The sequence below is a fragment of the Oncorhynchus nerka genome, linkage group LG10, assembly GCF_034236695.1.
Source record: "Oncorhynchus nerka isolate Pitt River linkage group LG10, Oner_Uvic_2.0, whole genome shotgun sequence".
In the NCBI taxonomy this organism is placed as follows: Eukaryota; Metazoa; Chordata; class Actinopteri; order Salmoniformes; family Salmonidae; genus Oncorhynchus; species Oncorhynchus nerka.
This window is the reverse complement of record NC_088405.1, coordinates 52,312,585-52,336,050: the sequence shown is the minus strand read 5'-3', so window position 1 is coordinate 52,336,050 and position 23,466 is coordinate 52,312,585. Positions and strand designations below refer to the sequence as shown.

At 44.4% G+C, this 23,466-nt stretch overlaps 1 protein-coding gene across 1 annotated transcript in view; it reads left to right on the top strand.

Annotated features, from left to right (window-relative positions):
- Positions 1–18,589: 18,589 nt before the first annotated feature.
- The window catches only part of LOC115135525 (zinc finger and BTB domain-containing protein 20-like), a 42,786-nt gene continuing 37,909 nt past the window's right edge, over positions 18,590–23,466 (top strand). Inside the window, exons 1-2 of the mRNA XM_029670300.2 lie at positions 18,590–18,780; positions 21,446–21,552. The gene's annotated coding sequence lies outside the window, so the exon portion shown is untranslated. The remainder of the gene's footprint in view (positions 18,781–21,445; positions 21,553–23,466) is intronic.

The following is a 23,466-nucleotide window of genomic DNA, read 5'->3' as shown; positions in this document are numbered from 1 at the left end:
CGACCACCTCAATCTTTACAGGGACAATTTGGATGCCTGTGGTAGAGATAATGTGACCCAGGAAGGAAACCTGGGATTATGTGGAACTCACACTTCTCTATCTTGACATATAGCTGACTTTGCAGAGGCGTCTCAGGACTTGGCGGACGTGCAGTATGTGTTCTGGAAGGGTCTTGGAGAAGATCAAGATGTCGTTGAGGTAAATAAAGATGAACTGATTCAACATATCCCTCAGGGTGTCACTGACCAATGCTTGAAAAACTACCGGTGAGTTCAATAATCCAAAGGGCATGACTAAATACTCATTGTGGCCATTAGGGGTGTTAATGTGTGTTACCCATTAAGAAGAAGCCTGTACCAGCATGGGATGTAGAGTGGCGAATGAAACCTGCCTTCAGCGACTCCTGGAAGTAACTGTCCATGACTGCTGCGTCAGTGGTCGAAAGGGAATACAGATGACCCGGGGAGGTGTGGCGCTCTATGGCACAGTCGTAAGGACGTTGAGGGGGCAGGGTGGTGGCCTACCTCTTATTGAAGGCCTCCCAGAGGTCGAAGTATTCGGGAGGGAGAGCAGAAAAGTCTTGGTCTTCAAGGGATGCAGGAGGTCATGGCAAGGCTCTTGGTGAGGGTCTTAGAGATTTAGTCTGGCAGTCCCTACCCCAGTCTAGTAGGTGTCCCGTGGACCAAGAAACTAGTGGGTTATGTAGCGCTAGCCAAGGGTACCCTAGGATAAGGGGGTTCTCGGGAGCAGTGATCAACAGAAAACGAAGAGTCTCACATGGAACCCAAACTGGCTGCGCGAGTGCGCCATCATGCATACATTTATTTTGTCCCCCCACACCAAACGCGATCACGACACACAGGTTAATATATCAAAACAAACTCTGAACCAATTACATTAATTTGGGGACAGGTCGAAAAGCATTAAACATTCATGGCAATTTAGCTAGCTAGCTTGCACTTGCTAACTAATTTGTCCTATTTAGATAGCTTGCTGTTGCTAGCTAATTTATCCTGGGATATAAACATTGAGTTGTTATTTTACCTGAAATGCACAAGGTCCTCTACTCCGACAATTAATCCACACATAAAACGGTCAACCGAATAGTTTTTAGTCATCTCTCCTGCTTCCAGGCCTTTTCTTCTCTGGACTTTATATTGCGATTGGCAATTCATAAATTAGGTCTATTACAGCCACTGACCTCGTTCGTCTTTCAGTCACCCACGTGGGTATAACCAATGAGGAGATGGCATGTGGGTACCTGCTTCTATAAACCAATGAGGAGATGGGGAGACAGGACTTGCAGCGAGATCTGCGTCACGAATAGAACTGACTTCTTCTATTTTAGCCCTTGGCAATGCAGACGCTCGTTTTGCGCATGCGGTGTAGTCATCCTGTCAGAGTGGTTCACCCCAACCTGCAGTAGAATGATCTTGGTCTGATATTCCACCTGACCGGAGGGTTTGAATCTGCAGAGGGATGGTACATTTCATGCAGGGGATCTGTAACTCTGGCGAAGTCTTAATCAATGAAATTATCAGCGGCCCCAGAGTCCACAAAGGCTTGAATATGGTGCTGACGGATGTCACAGTGGAGGGTTGAGGCGGTGACTGGGTCGCCGGGAGGTAACTGCACAGCTCATCAGGGTCTCCACCTGTCCTGGCGAGCCCTGGAATTTTCCGTAGGTAGCACAGAGATGGCCAAGACCTCCGCCGTAGACTTCGTGCATGCACATGTCACTCTCCTGTGGACTCAGATGTGTGCAACCCACCTGCATGAGATCCTACATGCTGGGCCCAGTGGGCTTGGGGTGCTCAGGAAACCGTAATGCTGGAGTGGTGTCTCATTTCAAAATGCAGGTGTTTCAGCCTAGCTCAGTGCTTTCTGTGGTGGTGAGGAAGCCATTGGAAAATAGAGCGTAGGGGTTGGTAATGTTCTCTAGTTGCGTTGTGATTGGCTCAGTGTTCTGTCACTCATAGGGACTGTCATGGTTCCTCGTGACACCAGAGGGCGGCAGAGACCGCCATAGAGACTTTTATAGGCCTCAGGTGTATCTTATTATTTCATGATTGTGTCCCTGTTGTGTTTTTTTCTGTGGTCCTTTGCAGAAGCTTGAATTGTATACCGTGTGCGTTTCCTGAGTGAGTTTTCGAGACTTGGTGTTTGTTGTTTTTTTAAGTGTACTGCGATCCTATGACTACTGTTTCTCAGTAAAGTATTATGTTTATCCTTAACCACTGATTCTTCATCTGGTCTCTTCTCTGCACCTGGGTCCAACCTTACCACGTTACAGCAAGCTTCTGCCACAACATGAACCCAGCAGATATCACCCAGATCCGGAATGTGGTAGCCCATCAAGGAGCACTCTTAGGACGGCAGCAAGGACAGCTCTCCCAAATCTCCGGGACCCTTCTGGTGCTTGACGAGTCCCTCCAACCACGGCACGCCCCCAACCCAGGAGGAGCCAATGCCCAGGTCTCATCGTCCAGAGCTACAGACATCATAGTGGTTCCTCCCGGGAACCTGCACCGGCACCCAAGTTCCCAGCCCCCGAGTGGTATGACGGCTACCCGGGAGGATGCAAGGGGTTCTTCACTCAGTGTTCTCTGGTGTTCGAGCTGCAGTCCTCTTCGTTCCACACCGATCAGGTCATAATTGCCTACATCATCTCTCTACTCTCGGGCAAGGCCTTGACGTGGGCAAATGCGGTGTGGGAACAGCAGCCACCGTCTTATAGCTCCATATTACTGCTGCGACAAGTCTGCAACGAGCTGCGACGAGTCTTCGACCACCCAGTAGGTGGACGAGAAGTGGTCAGCCGACTGTTCAACCTTCGCCAAGGGGCCAGACCAGTGGCTGACTTTGCCATTGAGTTCTGCACCCTCGCCCCCGAGAGTGAGTGGAATACAGAGGCACTGATGACCGCTTTCCACCAGGGTCTGTCTAACTCCATGAAAGATGAACTGGCCGGTTAGGAACTGGGAGAGGACCTTGAGTCCCTGATAATGCTGGAAATCAGGACCGACAACCACATCCGGGAAGAGACACCATCATGTCATGTATTGTCATGTTATGTCTTGTCCCTGTGCTTTCTCTTCTCTTCGTTTCCCCCTGCTGGTCGTTTTAGGTTACTTTCTCTCTCTCTATCTCTCTCTCTCTCTCTATCGTTCCGTTCCTGCTCCCAGCTGTTCCTCATTCTCCTAACGACCTCGTTTACTCTCTCACACCTGTCCCCTCTTTTGCCCTCTGATTAAGTCTCTATTTCTCTCTCTGTTTCTGCTTCTGTCCTTGTCGGATTCTTGTTTGCTTTGCCCTTGTCCCGTCCTGTCGTAATCTGCCTCTTCATCAGATGCTGCGTGTGAGCAGGTGTCTCTGTCCTCTACGGCCCGCGCCTACCCGGAGGGACCAGCAGTCTGTTGCCGCTAGCCCTGCTATTCTCCTCTACTACTAGAAGGGGGACTCTCCTGTAAAGATAGAGGATTTGTGTTTTCCCTGTTTGGACATCTCCTGTAAAGATTGAGGATTTATGTTTTCCCTGTTTGGACATTAAAAGACTCTGTTTCTGTTAAATCGCTTTTGGGTCCTCACTCACCTGCATAACAGAAGAATCCGACCAAGAATGGACCCAGCGACTTCGGATCCTCTCTACTCAGCCGTCGAGATCCAGGGAGCGATGCTAGGCAGACACGAGCAGGAATTGTCTGCTGCTCGACATGCCGTTGAGACCCTGGCCGCCCAAGTCTCCGACCTCTCGAAACATATTCACAATCTCCGCCTCGATCCACCGGCTACTTCCAGGGCTTCCGAGTCTCCGGAGCCCAGAATTAATAACCCACCGTGTTACTCTGGGGAGCCCACTGAATGCCGCTCGTTCCTCACCCAGTGTGATATTGTGTTCTCTCTCCAGCCCAACATGTACTCCAGGGGTACAGCTCGTATCGCCTACGTCATATCTCTCCTTACTGGACGGGCTCGTGAGTGGGCCACGGCAATCTGGGAGGCAAGGGCTGAGTGTACTAACCAGTATCAGAACTTTAAGGAGGAGATGATACGGGTTTTTGATCGTTCAGTTTTTGGGAAAGAAGCTTCCAGGGCCCTGTCTTCCCTATGTCAAGGTAATCGATCCATAACGGACTACTCTATAGAGTTTCGCACTCTTGCTGCCTCCAGTGACTGGAACGAGCCGGCGTTGCTCGCTCGTTTTCTGGAGGGTCTCCACGCAGAGGTAAAGGATGAGATTCTCTCCCGGGAGGTTCCTTCCAGCGTGGATTCTTTGATTGAACTCGCTATTCGCATAGAACGACGGGTAGATCTTCGTCACCGAGCTCGTGGAAGAGAGCTCGCGTTATCCGTTTCCCCCCTCTCCGCTTCACTACCATCTTCCTCCACTGGCTCAGGTGCTGAGCCCATGCAGCTGGGGGGTATTCGCATCTCGACTAAGGAGGGGGAACGGAGAATCACCAACCGCCTCTGTCTCTATTGCGGTTCCGCTGGTCATTTTGTCATTTCATGTCCAGTAAAAGCCAGAGCTCATCAGTAAGCGGAGGGCTACTGGTGAGCGCTACTACTCAGGTCTCTCCTTCAAGATCCTGTACTACCTTGTCGGTCCATCTACGCTGGACCGGTTCGGCAGCTTCCTGCAGTGCCTTGATAGACTCTGGGGCGGAGGGCTGTTTTATGGACGAAGCCTGGGCTCGGGAACATGACATTCCTCTCAGACAGTTAGGGAGCCCACGGCCATGTTCGCCTTGGATGGTAGTCCTCTCCCCAGGATTCAGCGTGAAACGCTACCTTTAACCCTCACTGTCTCTGGTAATCATAGCGAAACCATTTCTTTTTTGATTTTTCGTTCACCTTTTACACCTGTTGTTTTGGGCCATCCCTGGCTAGTGTGTCATAATCCTTCTATTAATTGGTCTAGTAACTCTATCCTCTCCTGGAACGTCTCTTGTCATGTGAAGTGTTTAATGTCTGCTATTCCACCTGTTTCTTCTGCCCCCTCTTCACAGGAGGAGCCTGGTGATTTGACAGGGTGCCGGAGGAATATCATGATCTGCGCACGGTCTTCAGTCGGTCCAGGGCCACCTCTCTTCCTCCTCACCGGTCGTATGATTGTAGTATTGATCTCCTTCCGGGTACCACTCCCCCCGGGGTAGACTATACTCTCTGTCGGCTCCCGAACGTAAGGCTCTCGAAGATTATTTGTCTGTAGCTCTCGGCGCCGGTACCGTAGTCCCTTCCTCCTCTCCCGCCGGAGCGGGGTTTTTTTTGTTAAGAAAAAGGACGGGACCCTGCGCCCCTGCGTGGATTATCGAGGCTGAATGACATAACGGTTAAGAATCGTTATCCGCTTCCCCTTATGTCTTCAGCCTTCGAGATCCTGCAGGGAGCCAGGTTTTTCACTAAGTTGGACCTTCGTAACGCTTACCATCTCGTGCGCATCAGGGAGGGGGACGAGTGGAAAACGGCGTTTAACACTCCGTTAGGGCACTTTGAATACCGGGTTCTGCCGTTCGGTCTCGCTAACGCTCCAGCTGTCTTTCAGGCATTAGTGAATGATGTACTGAGAGACATGCTGAACATCTTTGTTTTCGTTTACCTTGACGATATCCTGATTTTTTCACCGTCACCCCAGATTCATGTTCAGCACGTTCGACGTGTCCTCCAGCGCCTTTTAGAGAATTGTCTTTATGTGAAGGCTGAGAAGTGCGCTTTTCATGTCTCCTCCGTCACATTTCTCGGTTCTGTTATTTCCGCTGAAGGCATTCAGATGGATCCCGCTAAGGTCCAAGCTGTCAGCGATTGGCCCGTCCCTAAGTCACGTGTCGAGCTGCAGCGCTTTCTCGGTTTCGCGAATTTCTATCGTCGTTTCATTCGTAATTTCGGTCAGGTGGCAGCTCTTCTCACAGCCCTTACTTCTGTCAAGACGTGCTTTAAGTGGTCCGTTTCCGCCCAGGGAGCTTTTGATCTCTTCAAGAAGCGTTTTACATCCGCTCCTATCCTTGTTACACCTGACGTCTCTAGACAGTTCATTGTCGAGGTTGACGCGTCAGAGGTGGGCGTGGGAGCCATTCTGTCCCAGCGCTCCCATTCTGACGATAAGGTCCACCCTTGCGCGTATTTTTCTCATCGCCTGTCGCCGTCAGAACGTAACTATGATGTGGGAAACCGCAAACTGCTCGCCATCCGCTTAGCCCTAGGCGAATGGCGACAGTGGTTGGAGGGGGCGACCGTTCCTTTTGTCGTTTGGACTGACCATAAGAACCTTGAGTACATCCGTTCTGCCAAACGACTTAATGCGCGTCAGGCTCGTTGGGCGCTGTTATTCGCTCGTTTCGAGTTCGTTATTTCTTATCGTCCGGGCTCAAAGAACACCAAGCCTGATGCTTTATCCCGTCTCTTCAGTTCTTCAGTAGCCTCCACCGACCCCGAGGGGATTCTCCCTGAGGGGCGTGTTGTCGGGTTGACTGTCTGGGGAATTGAGAGGCAGGTAAAGCAAGCACTCACTCACACTCCGTCGCCGCGCGCTTGTCCTAGGAACCTTCTTTTCGTTCCCGTTCCTACTTGTCTGGCCGTTCTTCAGTGGGCTCACTCTGCCAAGTTAGCCGGCCACCCCGGCGTTCGGGGTACGCTTGCTTCTATTCACCAGCGTTTTTGGTGGCCCACTCAGGAGCGTGACACGCGTCGTTTCATGGCTGCTTGTTCGGACTGCGCGCAGACTAAGTCCGGTAATTCTCCTCCTGCCGGCCGTCTCAGACCGCTTTCCATTCCCTCTCGACCGTGGTCTCACATCGCCTTAGACTTTATTACCGGTCTGCCTTCGTCAGCGGGGAAGACTGTTATTCTAACGGTTGTCGATAGGTTCTCTAAGGCGGCTCATTTTATTCCCCTCGCTAAGCTTCCTTCTGCTAAAGAGACGGCACAAATCATCATTGTGTTTCAGAATTCATGGCCTTCCGTCAGACGCCGTTTCGGACAGGGGTCCGCAATTCACGTCTCAATTTTGGAGGGAGTTTTGCCGTTTGATTGGGGCTTCCGTCAGTCTCTCTTCCGGTTTTCACCCCCAGTCTAACGGTCAAGCAGAACGGGCCAATCAGACTATTGGTCGCATCTTACGCAGTCTTTCCTTTCGAAACCCTGCGTCTTGGGCAGAACAGCTCCCCTGGGCAGAATACGCTCACAACTCGCTTCCTTCGTCTGCGACCGGGCTATCTCCTTTTCAGAGTAGCCTCGGGTACCAGCCTCCTCTGTTCTCGTCCCAGCTCGCCGAGTCCAGCGTCCCCTCCGCTCAGGCTTTTGTCCAACGTTGTGAGCGCACCTGGAAGAGGGTCAGGTCTGCACTTTGCCGTTATAGGGCGCAGACTGTGAGAGCCGCTAATAAGCGTAGGACTAAGAGTCCTAGGTATTGTCGCGGTCAGAGAGTATGGCTCTCCACTCGTAACCTTCCCCTTATGACAGCTTCTCGCAAATTGACCCGCGGTTCATTGGTCCGTTCCGTATTTCTCAGGTCGTTAATCCTGTCGCAGTGCGACTTCTTCTTCCGCGACATCTTCGTCGCGTCCACCCAGTCTTCCATGTCTCCTGTGTCAAGCCTTTTCTTCGCGCCCCCGTTCGTCTCTCCCCCCCCCCCGTCCTTGTCGAGGGCGCACCTATCTACAGGGTCCGGAAGATTATGGACATGCGTCCTCGGGGCCATGGTCATCAGTACCTAGTGGATTGGGAGGGGTACGGTCCTGAGGAAAGGAGTTGGGTTCCATCTCGGGACGTGCTGGACCGTTCGCTGATCGATGATTTCCTCCGTTGCCGCCAGGTTTCCTCCTCGAGTGCGCCAGGAGGCGCTCGGTGAGTGGGGGGGTACTGTCATGTATTGTCATGTTATGTCTTGTCCCTGTGCTTTCTCTTCTCTTCGTTTCCCCCTGCTGGTCGTTTTAGGTTACTTTCTCTCTCTCTATCTCTCTCTATCGTTCCGTTCCTGCTCCCAGCTGTTCCTCATTCTCCTAACGACCTCGTTTACTCTCTCACACCTGTCCCCTCTTTTGCCCTCTGATTAAGTCTCTATTTCTCTCTCTGTTTCTGCTTCTGTCCTTGTCGGATTCTTGTTTGCTTTGCCCTTGTCCCGTCCTGTCGTAATCTGCCTCTTCATCAGATGCTGCGTGTGAGCAGGTGTCTCTGTCCTCTACGGCCCGCGCCTACCCGGAGGGACCAGCAGTCTGTTGCCGCTAGCCCTGCTATTCTCCTCTACTACTAGAAGGGGGACTCTCCTGTAAAGATAGAGGATTTATGTTTTCCCTGTTTGGACATCTCCTGTAAAGATTGAGGATTTATGTTTTCCCTGTTTGGACATTAAAAGACTCTGTTTCTGTTAAATCGCTTTTGGGTCCTCACTCACCTGCATAACACATCAAGCCAATCCAATTTCTGGGAGGTGCTTCAGGAAGCATGGGGTGAAATCTCTTCAGATTACCTCAGCAAATTGACAACTACAATGCCAAAGGTCTGCAAGGCTATAATTGCTGCAAAAGGAGGATTCATTGACGAATGCAAAACAATCATTATTATTAACCTTGTCAAGGTCTTGACTATATTTCCTATTCATCTTGCAACTCATTTCATGTATGTTTTCATGGAAAACAAGGACGTTTCTAAGTGACCCCAAACTTTTGAACGGTAGTGTATATATTTATTTATTTTGCTCGAAAGGTTCTGCCCCACCTGCCCTGAATGACGGGTCACCACTGTAGTTACACCACAATACTAACCTAATTGACAGAGTCAAAATAAAATATTTCAAAATATGCATCCTGTTTGCAACAAGGCCCTAAATACTGCAAAAAAATGTGGCTAAGCAATTCACTGTTTGTCCTGAATACAAAGAGTTATGTTTAGGGCAAATTCAATACAACACATTACTGAGTCATGTTATGGGTATGCTTGTAATTGTTAAGGACTGAGGAGTTTTTCAGTATAAAAAAGAAACAGATTGGAGCTAACCGCAGGCAAAATCCTAGAGGAAAACCTGGTTCAGTCTGCTTTCCACCAAACACTGGGAGATTAAATCACCTTTCAGCAGGGCAATAACCTAAAACAATGCCAAATCTACACTGGAGTTGGTTACCAAGAAGACAGTGAATGTTCCTGAGTGGCTTTGACTTAAATCTGCTTCAAAATCTATGCAAACTTAAAAATGGTTATCTAGCAATAATCAACAACCAATTTTATAGAGCTTGAAGACTTTTCAAAAGAATAATGGGAAAATATTGTACCATCCAGCTCTTAGAGACTTACCAAGAAAAACTCACTGCTGTAATTGCTGCCAAATGTGACTCTAACATGTATTGACTCAGGGGCGTGAATACTTATTTAAATGAGATATTTCTGTATTTAATTTTCAATAAAAATTTCAATAAACAGGTTTTCACTTAGTCATTAAGGTGTATTGTGTGAGAGATATGTTTTTTTATCCGTTTTGATTTCAGGCTGTGGAACTGTCGGTTTCACCTTTGGGTCATAATAGGGGCTATACCAAATGTTTGATGTATTATAATAATTGACTATGCTTATGTTGTATTAATATAAGGGGAGGGGTTATAAGACCCCTCCCTCCTTACATTTATAGGGTCCTAGACTACAGATTAACAATATATATATTCATTATAAAGATTTAGTATTGTTCCACAGTTTTTTCTAGTCTCTGCCTCTTATAAAGAAACGGTCTGAGAAATGTGTGACTGTGAGACAGAATTCTGCAGGGGATTGTAAGTGATAAGAGACTAGTCAGACATTCCACTATAAATCAACTTGGGGAGTGGACATTTACTGCTGAGCTTTTAAATAACACTGAAACTCTTGTTTCTATAGCTGTGTAGGCATGGGTTTGTTCTTGTGAGTAGAAGGTAATGACGTAGGCAGTGACATCACTAAGATATATGACTGTAGGCATAATAAAACACCTTGGACCCTTTTCTATTTTGCAGAACTCACTCGGAAACATGCGTGCTATGTTCCTGTTGTCAACTTCTGTCTGCAATTGCATTAATAAAGGTTTTTGAATGATTTAATTAAAGATATTGTCTGAATGCTAATTTCACCAATAAGCCAATGATTGACAAGGAACAAGGAACGAACCCCAACATAAGAAAATGCAGGAAGGAAGCAGGTGCAGATGGTGAGTTCAATAATAACGAACATGGAGCGTTACAAAACAAGAGAAGTGTCTGGACATGAAAACAGAACCAATACTGCCTGACGACTGTCTTTTTCTTCTTCGATGAGATTTAATGGTGGTTGGCATCCAATAAATGTTGTATTACCGCCACCTACTAGACTGGAGTACAACTCCATTATATTTTGCTTGGAAAAAATCATTAATAAACAAATACCCTACCATGTAACACAACACAACACACACACACACACAAAAAAACTACTAATAATAAAAAAGAACACCACCCTCTCTCGCACAGGACATTTCTGATCCCCGGCCCCATGGGCAGCCCTACAATTAACACATAGCACTACTTTCCCCAATGGTACACATTCCTTTGTCTCATGCCCTTCTGCACACATCTCACACCTAGGAGCCTCCCTCCTACACACTGCTGCCACATTCCCATAAGCTTGACACCTGTAACAATGTAATGTATTCGGGTCAAAGGCTCATACAGGATAACTTATATATCCTAACATCACTTTGTCGGGCAAAGAATCAACATTAAAACTCAAAAGAACAATGACTTTTCCTTTTCACCACTAACGCCGCCCTGTCTGCGTCACACCAAACGACGAGCATCACAAACACCAGGAATCTTCCCTTCAGTTGGTCAACTTTTACTGGTACCCCAGTAATCACTCCTTTCAATGGCACCCTTTTCTTGAGAACAAAACAATTCACATGTCTTGTCCCCAATTTGTTTAACGCAGAGTGTGTCGTGGAGAATAATTTCAAAATATAACACTTACAAGAACTTGTGAATTCAATATAGGCTTTTAATACAAACATATCAGAAGCCTAGATGGTCCGCGGAACACACACTTTCCCAGAGCACTGGCTCTGTATTTATACACACACAGTATATGAGTCCATTCCATATGTTAATGAAGTTACTTCCCTCAGGTCATCGGCCACCATTATCTTTCAGTCCAGACTTCCTCCATGTTCATGCCTAATAACGCCTGTGTCCGCTCTTGATTAGATTACAATGGTGGCAGGACCCTCTCGTGTCCTAAAATTAATGTATATCTATTTTACCCTAAGCACTTATGGCCTTTAATCTAAGCACTTATGTCCTTTACCCTCTCTATCTAATCTTTATAATGATGTCCTGCTCCTTCCATAATAGATAATGTATTTAAGGGTCACCTCCTCCTCCTCTTTGCCCTAAGCCCTTATGCACAGTAAAGCACGTATGGCTTCGGCCATTACACTTATGTCTGTTTAATCTTTGGTTTCCTGTCCACTTTCTGTTTGTGGTCTAATGTATACCTATCTTTGCTCAATAGTGTCATATCTGTCTCTATATGTAACAATAACTACAACAAGTGCCTTCTCCCTCTGTCCAGCAGAGAAACAAACAATTATCACAAGACCACTTCTGGTTACCCTCACCGATTCCACAGCACCCAACTCTGTTTTCACCCACCCCGAATCCACAAATGGATCAGACAATAGGCAAGGGTCCACTTTTTCCAAACACTTCACTCCTACTGTCACAGACTCCTGACCGTCAGTGCAAGCCTTGGACTCCGAGAACTTCACCACACCTACCACCACCGATAGTTTTCTTAAAAAAATAGAATATTAGGCATATACAGTGCATTCAGAAAGTATTCAGATCCCTCACTTTTTCCACATTTTGTTACGTTACAGCCTTATTTTAAAATGTATTAAATAATTTTTATTCCTCATCAATCCACATACAATACCCCATAACGACAAAGTGAAAACAGTTTTTTTTTTTTTATTTGGGAAAATGTATTTAAAAGAAACCCAGACATACCTTAGTTACACAAGTATTCAGACCCTTTGCTATGAGACTTGAAATTGAGCTCAGGTGTATCCTGTTTCCATTGATCATCCTTGAGATGTTTCTACAACTTGATTAGAGTCCACCTGTGGTAAATTCAACTGGACCCTGTTTAGAAAGGCACACACCTGTCTATATAGGTCCCACAGTTGACAGTGCTTGTCAGAGCAAAAACAAGTAGCCATAAGCCATAAGGTTGAAGGAATTGTCTGTAGAGCTCCGAGACAGGCTCAGATCTGGGGAAGATTACCAAAAAATTGCTACAGCATTGAAGGTCCTGAAGAACACAGTGGCCTCCATGATTCTTAAATGGAAGAAGTTTGGAACCACCAATACTCTTCCGAGAGCTAGCTGCCTGGCCAAACTGAGCAATTGGGGGAAAGGGCTGTGGTCAGGGAGGTGACCAAGAACCCAATGGTCATTCTGACAGTGCTCTAGAGTTCCTTCCAGAAGTATAACCATCTCTGCCGCACTCCACCATTCAGGCCTTTATGGTAGAGTGGCCAGATGGAAGCCACTCCTCATTAAAAGGCACATGACAGCCTGCACCTATAAACTCTCAGACCATGAGAAACAAGATTCACTGGTCTGATGAAACTAAGACTGAACTCTCTGGCCTGAATGCCAAGCGTCACGTCTGGAGGAAACCTGGCACCATCCCTACGGTGAAGCATGGGGTTGGCAGCATCATTCTGTGGGGATGTTTTTCAGCAGCAAGGACTGGGAGACTAGTCAGGATCGAGGGAAAGATAAACGGAACAAAGTACAGAGAGATCCTTGATGATAACTTTCTCCAGAGCGCTCAGGACCTAACACTGGGGCGAAGGTTCACCTTCTAACAGTACAATGACCCTAAGCACACAGCCAAGACAATGCAGGAGTGGCTTCGGGACAAATCTATGAATGTCCTTGAGTGGCCCAGCCAGAGCCTTGAATTGAACCAGATCAAACATCTCTGGAGAGACATGAAAATAGCATTGCAGCGATGCTCCCCATCCAACATGACAGACCTTGAGAAGATCTGCTGAGAAGAATGGGAGAAACTCCCCAAATACAGGTGTGCCAAGCTTGTAGCATCATACCCAAGAAGATTCAAGCCTGTAATCGCTGCCAAATGTGCTTCAACAAAGTACTGAGTTAAGGGTCTGAACAATTACGTAAATGTGATAGATACGTTTAAAAAAATATATACATTTTCATTATGCGGTATTGTGTGTAGATGGATGAGGGAAAAAAAAACAATTTAATACATTTTTGAATAAGGCTGTAACGTAACAAAATGTGGAATAAGTCAAGGGGTCTGAATACTTTCCGAATGCACTGTATGTGTTAATACACACAGGGTAAAAAAGAGTGATGAAAGGACTCAAGAAGGTTCAGATTACTGTGACAGTATTGTGGCCTTGATGCCCAGAAGCTAGGCGAAACATGCAATAGGCCTAGTTATTCTACCTGTATGGTCTCTAGGCCTATATCTAAAAACATAAAGGAGTCTAACCTGTTCTAACATGAACTGAAGCAGCTCCTCTGGCCTGTCAAAAAACAGGTTTTTAATAATCTCCTGTAGAGAGATCACAAAAAAAGACTGCATGCCTATGTTTCATGATCACCAACTTTCGTTTCACCTCAGAAGGTGCTTATTTTTCTCACCTGAAAGATCTGAAGAAAGTTATGGCTTTCCATGTATTTTACATAGCGCTCAGATGGGTTCATGTAGGATGGCACAGAATGAAAAGACAGATCAGCAGTATCGATTATAAGCACTTTGTTGTTCCTGGATCTGCCATCTGAGCAGAGAAGTTATTAAATGTCCATTTTGCAATACTGCATATGACACTCCAAAAAGTGTATAGGTTACAGTGATGCAGTTGGCACAAACAATGATCTCTGGGGAATGAAAGAGTAAAATCGTCTGGCAAATTGTCCATAACCTATTTTTCCACTGGTGGTCGATATGCATTTGAAAGTGACAGGTTCTGGAAGAAAAAAATAATGGGTCTATAATTTTGTCTTCTCTCATTAGCCTACCTGCCGAACACCTGCCCTCACCTTCGTTAACAGAACTGCAGGAAAACAGTGCCCGACAGGCGGGGGTGAAGGACACTGTCTACTGGTCACCCCCGCCTCCCACTAGCACAGTAGGCGGAAGGTTGGGGTGACACCATGTGCTAGCTAACTAGCTTGTTTGCGACACCGTGTCATGTTCTAGCTTGCTAGTTAGCCTATACTACCGCTAGCACAGCAGGTGGAAGGAGGGGGGAGCATGTGCTAGCTTGCTATTGTGCATTAACCCCACCTACTGTACTGGTGCGCCACCGCCTCCCGCCTGTCCTAACTTAAAAAGTTACAAATAGAAGTATAAAGAGGGCTTCCCAAATTCAGGAATGTCCACATGCAGGATCTCCCCGAATTGCACTCTTCGTGACACCTAGCAAGTGTGGGTAGCTGCAGCCCAACACGGCGACCAAAGTAAGAGTGAGTGGGTGTATCGAAAGGAGTGGGATAATGGAAAGCGAATCAGCTAATTGGGCAAATTTGTTGGCACTCCAGACTATTTTACGTGGCGGATTGGACTGCATAAGTCGACATGAAGTGCTTCCTACTCTCTATCACGGTCCTGTCACCGGCGGTAACTACCGTGGCATTTTTTATCTCACATGATTTTATTTTGAGTAGGACAGCAGCCTACACAAGAAATAACTAATATTGATAACCATCTAGATGTCACCTTGATGCATACAGTACCAGTCAAATGTTTGGACACACCTACACATTCCTGGGTTTTTCTGCAGAATAATAGTGAAGACATCAAAACTACCAAAGGTGTTAAACAAATCAAAATACAGTATATTTAATATTTTAGATTCTTCAAAGTAGCCACCCTTTGCCTTGATGACAGCTTTGCACACTCTTGGCATTCTCTCAACACGCTTCACGAGGAATGCTTTCCGGCATATGCTGAGCACTTGTTGGCTGATTTTCCTTCACTCTGCAGTCCAACTCATCCCAAACCATCTCAATTGCGTTGAGGTCGGGTGATTGTGGAGGCCAGGTCATCTGATGCAGCACTCCATCACTCCTTGGTCAAATATCTCTTACACAGCCTAGAGGTGGGTTTTGGGTCTTTGTCCTGTTGAAAAACATATGATAGTCCCACTAAGCAAAAACCAGATGAGATGGCGTATCACTGCTGAATGCTGTGGTAACTATATGCTGGTTAAGTGTGCCTTGAGTTCTAAATAAATCACAGACAGTGTCACCAGCAAAGCACCATCACACCTCCTCCTCCATGCTTCATGGTGGGAGCCATGCATGCAAAGATAATCCGTTCACCTACTCTCACAAAGACACGGAGGTTGGAACCAAAAATTTCACATTTGGACTCCACCGGTCTAATGTCCATTGTTTGTGTGTTTTGGCCCAGGCAAGTCTCTTCTTCTTATTGGTGTCCTTTATTAGTGGTTTCTTTGCGGCAATTAGACCATGAAGGCCTGATTCACACAGTCTCCTCTGAACAGTTGATGTTGAGATGTGTCTGTTACTTGAACTCTGTGAAGCATTTAATTGTGCTTCAATCTGAGGTGCAGTTAACTCTGCACTTATCCTCTGCAGCAGAGGTAACTCTGGGTCTTCCTTTCCTGTGGCGGTCCTCCTGAGAACCAGTTTCATCATAGCGCTTGATGGTTTTTGCGACTGCACTTCAAGTTGTTACCGAGTGACTGACCTTCATGTCTTAAAATAATGTTGAATTGTCATTTCTCTTTGCTTATTTGAGCTGTTATTTTTTAACAAGGCACACCTGTTAATTGAAATGCATTCCAGGTGAATACCTCATGAAGCTGGTTGAGAGAATGACAAGAGTGAGCACAACTGTCATCAAGGCAAAGGGTGGCTACTTTGAAGAATCTAAAATGTAAAATATATTATTATTTGTTTAACACTTTTCTGGTTACTACATGATTCCATATGTGTTATTTAATAGTTTTGATGTCCTCCCTATTATTCTACAATGTAAAAATACATAAAAACCCTTGAATGAGTAGGTGTGTCTAAACTTTTGACTGGTACTGTATATTTCGTCTACTACGCAATTGGGTGGGCATGAACAGCAACAAGAATGGGACACAGTGCCCTTAGCTCTGCTTGACAAGCACTACTGTTCGGCCCTTGGGAAGTAGCTACCTAGTATCCAATATCAGGGTGACAACTGCACACGCATAGAACGCATTAAGTACACCCGCCATCAATACTTTTAATCATAAATAAACAATTGTCAGTTTTATAACTTAAAATGAACAATTATTTGTGTAAACCAAACAGTGAAATACGACTCATCCTCTGGCTTAAAAAAAGAAGTCCAAACTCTCACGGTAAGCTAGGTCAATGTATGGTAGTTGCATGGTAAGAAACTGAAGAAAAAAAACACTGATCAATGAAAACCATCAAAACCTATAGCAGAGCACTTTTGACTCACACACTTTTTTCCACACGCCCACTAATTTCCTTTCGACACACCCACTCGCCCATAATCCAGTTGCCATATTGGGATGCAGCATCCAAAGATTTTTATAACTAACCCAAGATACACCACAGCCTGTCGTTTCCAACGGGAACAAATGAGTCATAGTGGGCAGAACAAGCAAGAATAGAGGGAGGGGGGCAAGCACGAGCTAGCGAGATCCTATTGGCTAGTTATATCATTGATATGCGTATTTCCGTTAGGGAACATCTACTCTGTGAGGTGCGCGTGTGCATGAACCCAATTCACCATTGCACTCCTGAACAACGCAATTTCTTAAAACTTTGGCAAAGGGTAAAATCTACAAAACCTAGTCCACTCGTGTTCGTATAAGAATGTAGTTTTGGGAACATTGTATTGAGATTAAACTTTTACTCGATTAGAAAATGTGCATTATTTCGGCCAAAATCCATTTAGCTCTATCTTCTCCCACTGCCGGCCACTGAGCTTCCTCTCATCACCATATTTGTTGGTGAGCGGAAAAGCCCAACCCGATGCTTCACACGTATACATCTGGTGAAATGTTTGGCTCATTGTTCTATCTGTGGCTACCCCTTCTCACGCCGCGGGTGTCCTCCCCTTAACCCGCAATGAAATTACATAAAAAATATATATCCGCCAGATGGCGCTCATAATCAACCAAATGCACATGTCTCACAAAATCCGGAAATCTACAATTCGGGATGAAAGTTTACCATGAGAAATGGCGATTGTTTGAGTACATTGTAGTTATGAGATGTGTCTTGCGGGACTAAGCAAAATAGGAAATACGCGTATTTAATGTTAATGAACTACGTTTGCTCAATGGTTCTCGTCATGTTGTCTTTCTTAGTCTAATTTCATAGTAGGCCGAAGCACGCGTATTATTTAGGCTATGAGTCGCACCTAAATTATCCTACAACAGAGCATTATGCATGAAACAGAACCCCCTTGATAAGCATCATTCCAAGAGAGAACGTGATAGCCTACTTCGGGTTCTGCAGATATGTTCGACATCTCTTGGTGTTGCCGGTAACGAAAAGCCCATGACGTTTAGAATATACAATAAACATTAACTTCAGCTTTAATTAAGGTTGATTATTCAAGTCTAGACATCAGACAAGCGCGCTCGCACACACACACCTGTCACTGTCTAGACAGGGAGGGGGCATGAAGGCCGGAGGGGGGTGTGGGGACTTGAAATATCCACTATTGCTATATTTTATGCCAGTCAGAACATATCTGTGAACGCATTGGAGAACAAAACAATTTAATATTGCATTACTCAATCTGATTGGCCAGCTAAACCGTCAGCATTTAAAAAAAAATCTTGGCTTGAGGTCAGCTAGGGACGTTAAAAAATAAATAAATGAGAAAATAGAAATGCGTAGAAAGTAAAAGACACGGCAGCCAATCTAGCTTGTTGGTACTAAAAATGATAGGCAGCAACGTCATCCAATATGAAGCTGCAAACCAATCGGTAGCAGTTACTGACAACGACTTTGTCCAATGCAAAGTACAGACACATGATAGACATAATTCTTCAAATGACTGCCCTTTTGATCAATGGAATATTGAAACTAGAGTTATTCTCTTTACATTATAAACCAAGCGTCATGATGCCAATATAGGCCTATATAATTATAATTATATATATATTATTATTTTTTATAAAAGCGTGTAAGAGGAAATGAACCCTTGATGACTTGAATGAAAATTATTTCCTTAAATAACATTCTGCGAAGACGTACATTCTGCATGGATGAACATTTCAAGACACAGAGAGTGGAATTTCATTAAAACTACGGTCTTCGGTTGTTCATATTGAATCAAACAACCCTGTCTGCGTAAGAGGACATGTACTATTTCGGAGCCACAATGCCATGGAGACAGTTTCACCGGCCCACTGCACTCCGTAGAGAGGGTGTACGGCTCAATGATTGGGGCAAAACCACGTTGACCGATTTATGTTCCAACCTACATCGCTCAAGAGAGGCTCTGTTCCAATCGTAAGTGAAAAGGCGTGCCTGTCCAAAATATTCAACGTATAGTTAAAAAATGGGAGGGCGCACTTGAACTCGTTGAAGTCCTTTATGAAGGTAGGCTGCAGCGTGTGTTTATTGATGAGATGAAAGAAGATGGAAGTGAGAAATGAAATAAAGTAAGGGAAAATATTAAACAATTCGAAGCCTTGCCGGGGAAAAACCGGGGAAGCTGTGAATCGCTGTCGCCATTGGAAAAAAAGCTTAGGACAGCAGGTAAGAAATAGGAAAAGTGAGGGAAGGGGCTGGTGTTAAAACGGTCTATGTTAGGCTATTTATAAGAATATATTACAGTTATTCCCTATATATGATATATACTAAACTTAAGTAAGTGAAGTAAGTGAATCTTAAAACATACCGACAATTTTACGCTTAGTTCCATTGCCTCCATTTCTGGATTTCCCAACCAGATTTACAGCAGAATCAGTAAAACTTTATTTCCTTCCAGCATTCCAGAGCCTCATTGAATTAGACCGTAAATGCAGAACGATATATGATATTGTGGGGTCTATTGATTACAGATAGTATGGATTTACAATAGTCAGTTTACGTTACACCCGACAAAAAAGACGCTCTGCTCACTTTCATGACGTCCTAGGTTGCCCATCTGTCATTATTCTCAACATCAATGCTTATTTCCTTAGTTTTACTCCTTCCTATTCTGGACAGAGCTATGAATTGTGTTGACTGTTCTACTTCGGACCGTCACGTTATTATGAATGGGACTCCATGGTTAAGACTGTATAACACAAATTAGACAACATAAGGATCATTTACAATGAACATCTGGAGTTTAGTGCATGCGGTGTGGTGCGTAAAGCGGGAAATAAACTGATATATAAGGGTCAATCATTTGGGAATGAGAAGGAGCAGGCATACAATTTAAAACCACTATGTTGTATCTCCGTCTGTTGGCTGTTTTCTCGGACTATGTCCAAATGTGTCCAGCCCCCTACCAAGTCAACACTTGTTGGACCGAACAATGGGCGAAATAGAACTAAAATTGCAATAAAGCCCTCAAATATTTTAGTTTGGCACGGCACATGCTGTACCTAAATTAAAATTAGAATGCAAGGTGTCAGACGTTTGTCAAATTAAATTATACATTAACATCTGCCTGACACAGAAAGGTAGCCTACATATTCAGCCAATATCCTAGGCTAAAACTATGAAAGACACTGCGGATTTAGTTTCACCGATAGAATAAAAACTGTCCATCTGAACTGGATTTTGGTGCCATGTTTTACAAAATGAATGCCCTCTTTTATTGTCACGATCTTTGTTGCGCAATTCCAGCTATATTGACGTACATGACCGTATAGGAAATTAGAAGGATATCATATAGAAGAATATCATATAGAAATATGATATCATTAGGCATAGGTCTATAGTCCTATGGGAGACAGTCCGGTTAGTTTGATAAATGACGGCACAGGGGTGCTTGAAGCAGTGAATTGGCTCATCAAGATGTTGGTTTCTCCAACTTCAAACAGTTTCATTAGTTTTAACAATTTTATTGACGGTTGATTTGACAGTTGATCAATGGGGCAAAACGACCTATCCATCTCTCAAAGTTGTTGAGACTATTGCCTCTGCACCGCATGTTGGATGTCAGCACCAGACTTGGTCAACAAGGTTAGGAGTAGCCACAGCCTATATAGTCTATTAGAATGAAACATTGTACAAATGTTGCAGGTTGAAGAGATTTATGGGTGAATAACAAACTTTATTGAATCAGTCAGAGATGGTTCACAATGTCCTTTTCGGATAATTACATTTTTAAATATAACGGTTTCGGTTTGGCTTGTTTCCCATTCACCCCCCTATAACAGTCTTCTAATGGTCATAGACCACTGTGGAGGCATGTCTGCCCTATATAGAATAGGCTTACTATATATAGCTGGAATATACCGGTAACTCCACAACAGAAACCTTGCTTGGCACTGTGAGTTGTAATGGATAACCAGCCGCACGTTTTTAAGCACATGTGCACTGGCTGCTGCAGGCATGAGTGTGTTGAGTTGCGCATCTTATCCTAAATGATCTCGTGAATCATAGGCTGTAGACATAATGAAGAATAGTGTTGAACTGTAGGATAGCAAACACGCATCGAAGAATCCATTTCCCCCCCCCCAAATGCCTGTTGACAAGTAGCCTATGTTTACTGTTCAATACACATCTTGAGCTAAGATAAAACTCGTAACTGAAATGCACATTATAAAGTTTATAGCCTACAAGTATGTGCCCTCCCATTTTTGATATCCATTTCCCTTTTGATGATGAGATTGAGATATGCAGTTTTATGTTAAGTACACTGGTTTGATATGGAAAGTTTTCATTTAACACATCCACCATTGTAGTGATTGAGGCTGTATGGAGAGTGGGCTTATGCTATGATGGATGAAATTATAATTATTGTAATGAGTGCAGTATCACACATGAAGTATTGCAATTCAAGCCTGTTGGTTGGACATTTAGGCCTACTCTTTAGAGCGATTTTGGCATCCAACAGCCTTTTCTGCTCTTCGGTTTCAAGTTAAATCCAATTTTCTTACAGAGTTCATTAATTCAACCACAACACGTAGTAAACAGGCCCAGTTGTCCATAACTGTCACATTTTCATTGTAATCCCAATAATAGTGTAACTACATACACATCGTTACATAGTACTTACAACTATTACAACACATTTTCAGGTTGTGAAGAAAAACCTCACTGGTTATTCAGGCTACAATTCAGAGGGGCAAGCAGAGTTGAAGGAGTTTGTTTGTTAACTATGTCTTACAAGAACTCTTCATATGAGCAATCACAAAACAAATATTTTAAATGCAAAAATGTCAAGTTTCGATTCATGATAATTGATTCAGTACTTTGTCCATAGCGATACGTCTGGATTGGCTCACGAAGACACTGCCAGGACATCAAATGTGATCTGTGATGTCATTGCAAGGTGGGGAGGTTTTGGAGGTGTCCAGTTTAAATTGAAAGGTAAGCCATGTGCCTATTTGTGCTCACAGAACAAAAGTTTGATGAAAATGTAATGGCATACCCTTCGGCTCTCAAGGGAACCACCTGATTGCTTTGTGTGGCTAATTCCATAATCATGCATCTTGATTAGATATATATTTTTGAAAGAATTGTAACTATCACAAAGCCAGAGGAAGACATTGTATTTGCCGTTTTAATATTGCTTCCTGTCCTCTTTTGCTCAAGCACATAGTAGAATGGTTTCAGCCTCTCAGTTTTTGTAGTTCCAGCTTCCAACCAACTTAGGCCTGCTGTTCAATCAAAGCTGCCCCCTATGCAAATACTGTAGTATGTTCTACAGTGTTAGCAAGCCCAGCTGTCAGCTCTCTGGCAAATGGTCACTAAAATATTGACATATTGAGACATTTGTAAATGCATCCTCTCCACAGAATGCATCCACAGAAGGCCTCCCTTTCTCTTCAACACAGCAAGCTTTTAAACTGAAGACGTAGAAAACTGTAAATTAGCTAAGCAACAGCTGTGTTGTTCTCATTTGCTGAATAAATCAGTAAGTGGCAAACTAATGCTCCCCGACACATTATGTAATGATATTTTAGCATTGGGCTATACTCAGAAACATATATTGGTGTGGTATCTAGGGCACAGATTACAATATTGTGCATTTTTTGAAAGCCCATTAAAGGCTTTTCAGGAGCACGCTTTAAGATGTCCTGCTGCTAATAGCTCCTTTTAGCCCTGAAATATATCCTGAAAATGTGATGAAGAGTTCACATTACTATGTCATGTCCTCTAGTCTACATGGGGGGGGGGGGGGGGGGGCAAGCATAAGATATTCAGTAGTAATTGTCTGAGCATATATGTAACATGATTTAAGCTTAATAGTGCTATTTGTGCCCAAATTGTGTAACAGATTTCTCTTACAGCTTTGAAAGGGATACTTCGATATTTTGTTAATGAGGCTCTTTATCTACTTCCCCAGAGTCAGATGAACTCATTGATGTAATTTGTATGGCTCTGTGTCCAGTATGAAGGAAGTTAGAGCTAGCAGATACCCATAGACGTCCAGTCATTGTGCTAATGCTAGTTAGCATTGGTTCGTAAAAACAACTCTAACTTCCTTCATACTGGACACAGAGACATTCAAATGGTATCCACGAGTTCATCATTGACAACATCTCAAAGTATCCATTTAAGGCCGAGCCTACATGCAGAAATGTGGCCACACTGCTACATATGAGTTTGTGGATTGTTTATATGAGTTGTAATTATTTGGAAATTCATATTTTAGTATTTGCTGTTTAATATACTTCAACCTTACTTTGCGTATTGTAGCTACCTAGGCATTAGAAACCATTCATCGACTACTGCCAAGGACATATGCCCAGTAGGCCAAGGAAGTATTGAGGCCATGGAAAGAAAGTTGAGGAGGGGTAGAGTGCAGTGCGCCTTCCATTGCTAAGTGTACCACAATCACTGCTAAGAGGTGGGTTCTCTTTCAATTATTCGTTTTGACATCCCATTCACCAGAATTTCCTAAGTAACTCGAAGAACCAATCATACATGTCTGTCGGAGACAGACAGGTCGAGTGGCGAATGAAGGAGCCCCCTCCCCTGATATTAAAGAGCCACTCGCCTGACCTCTGATCATTCTCACTTCTTTTCCTCACAGAAGACTTCTACTTAGTTTTCTTCAGCCCAACTTGATCTGTTTTCCTGCTTAACTGTTCACCGGTGTGCAGTCAAGGTTGCACCAACAAGCACAGGGTTATCAGATCTCATCTTTTGTCCTGGGTGACTTTGCTTAAAGGATACTTTCTACTTCGGGTAAGAATTAGCTTCACCACTTTTCTTCCTTCAAATCAAATCAAATCAAATGTATTTATATAGCCCTTTGTACATCAGCTGATATCTCAA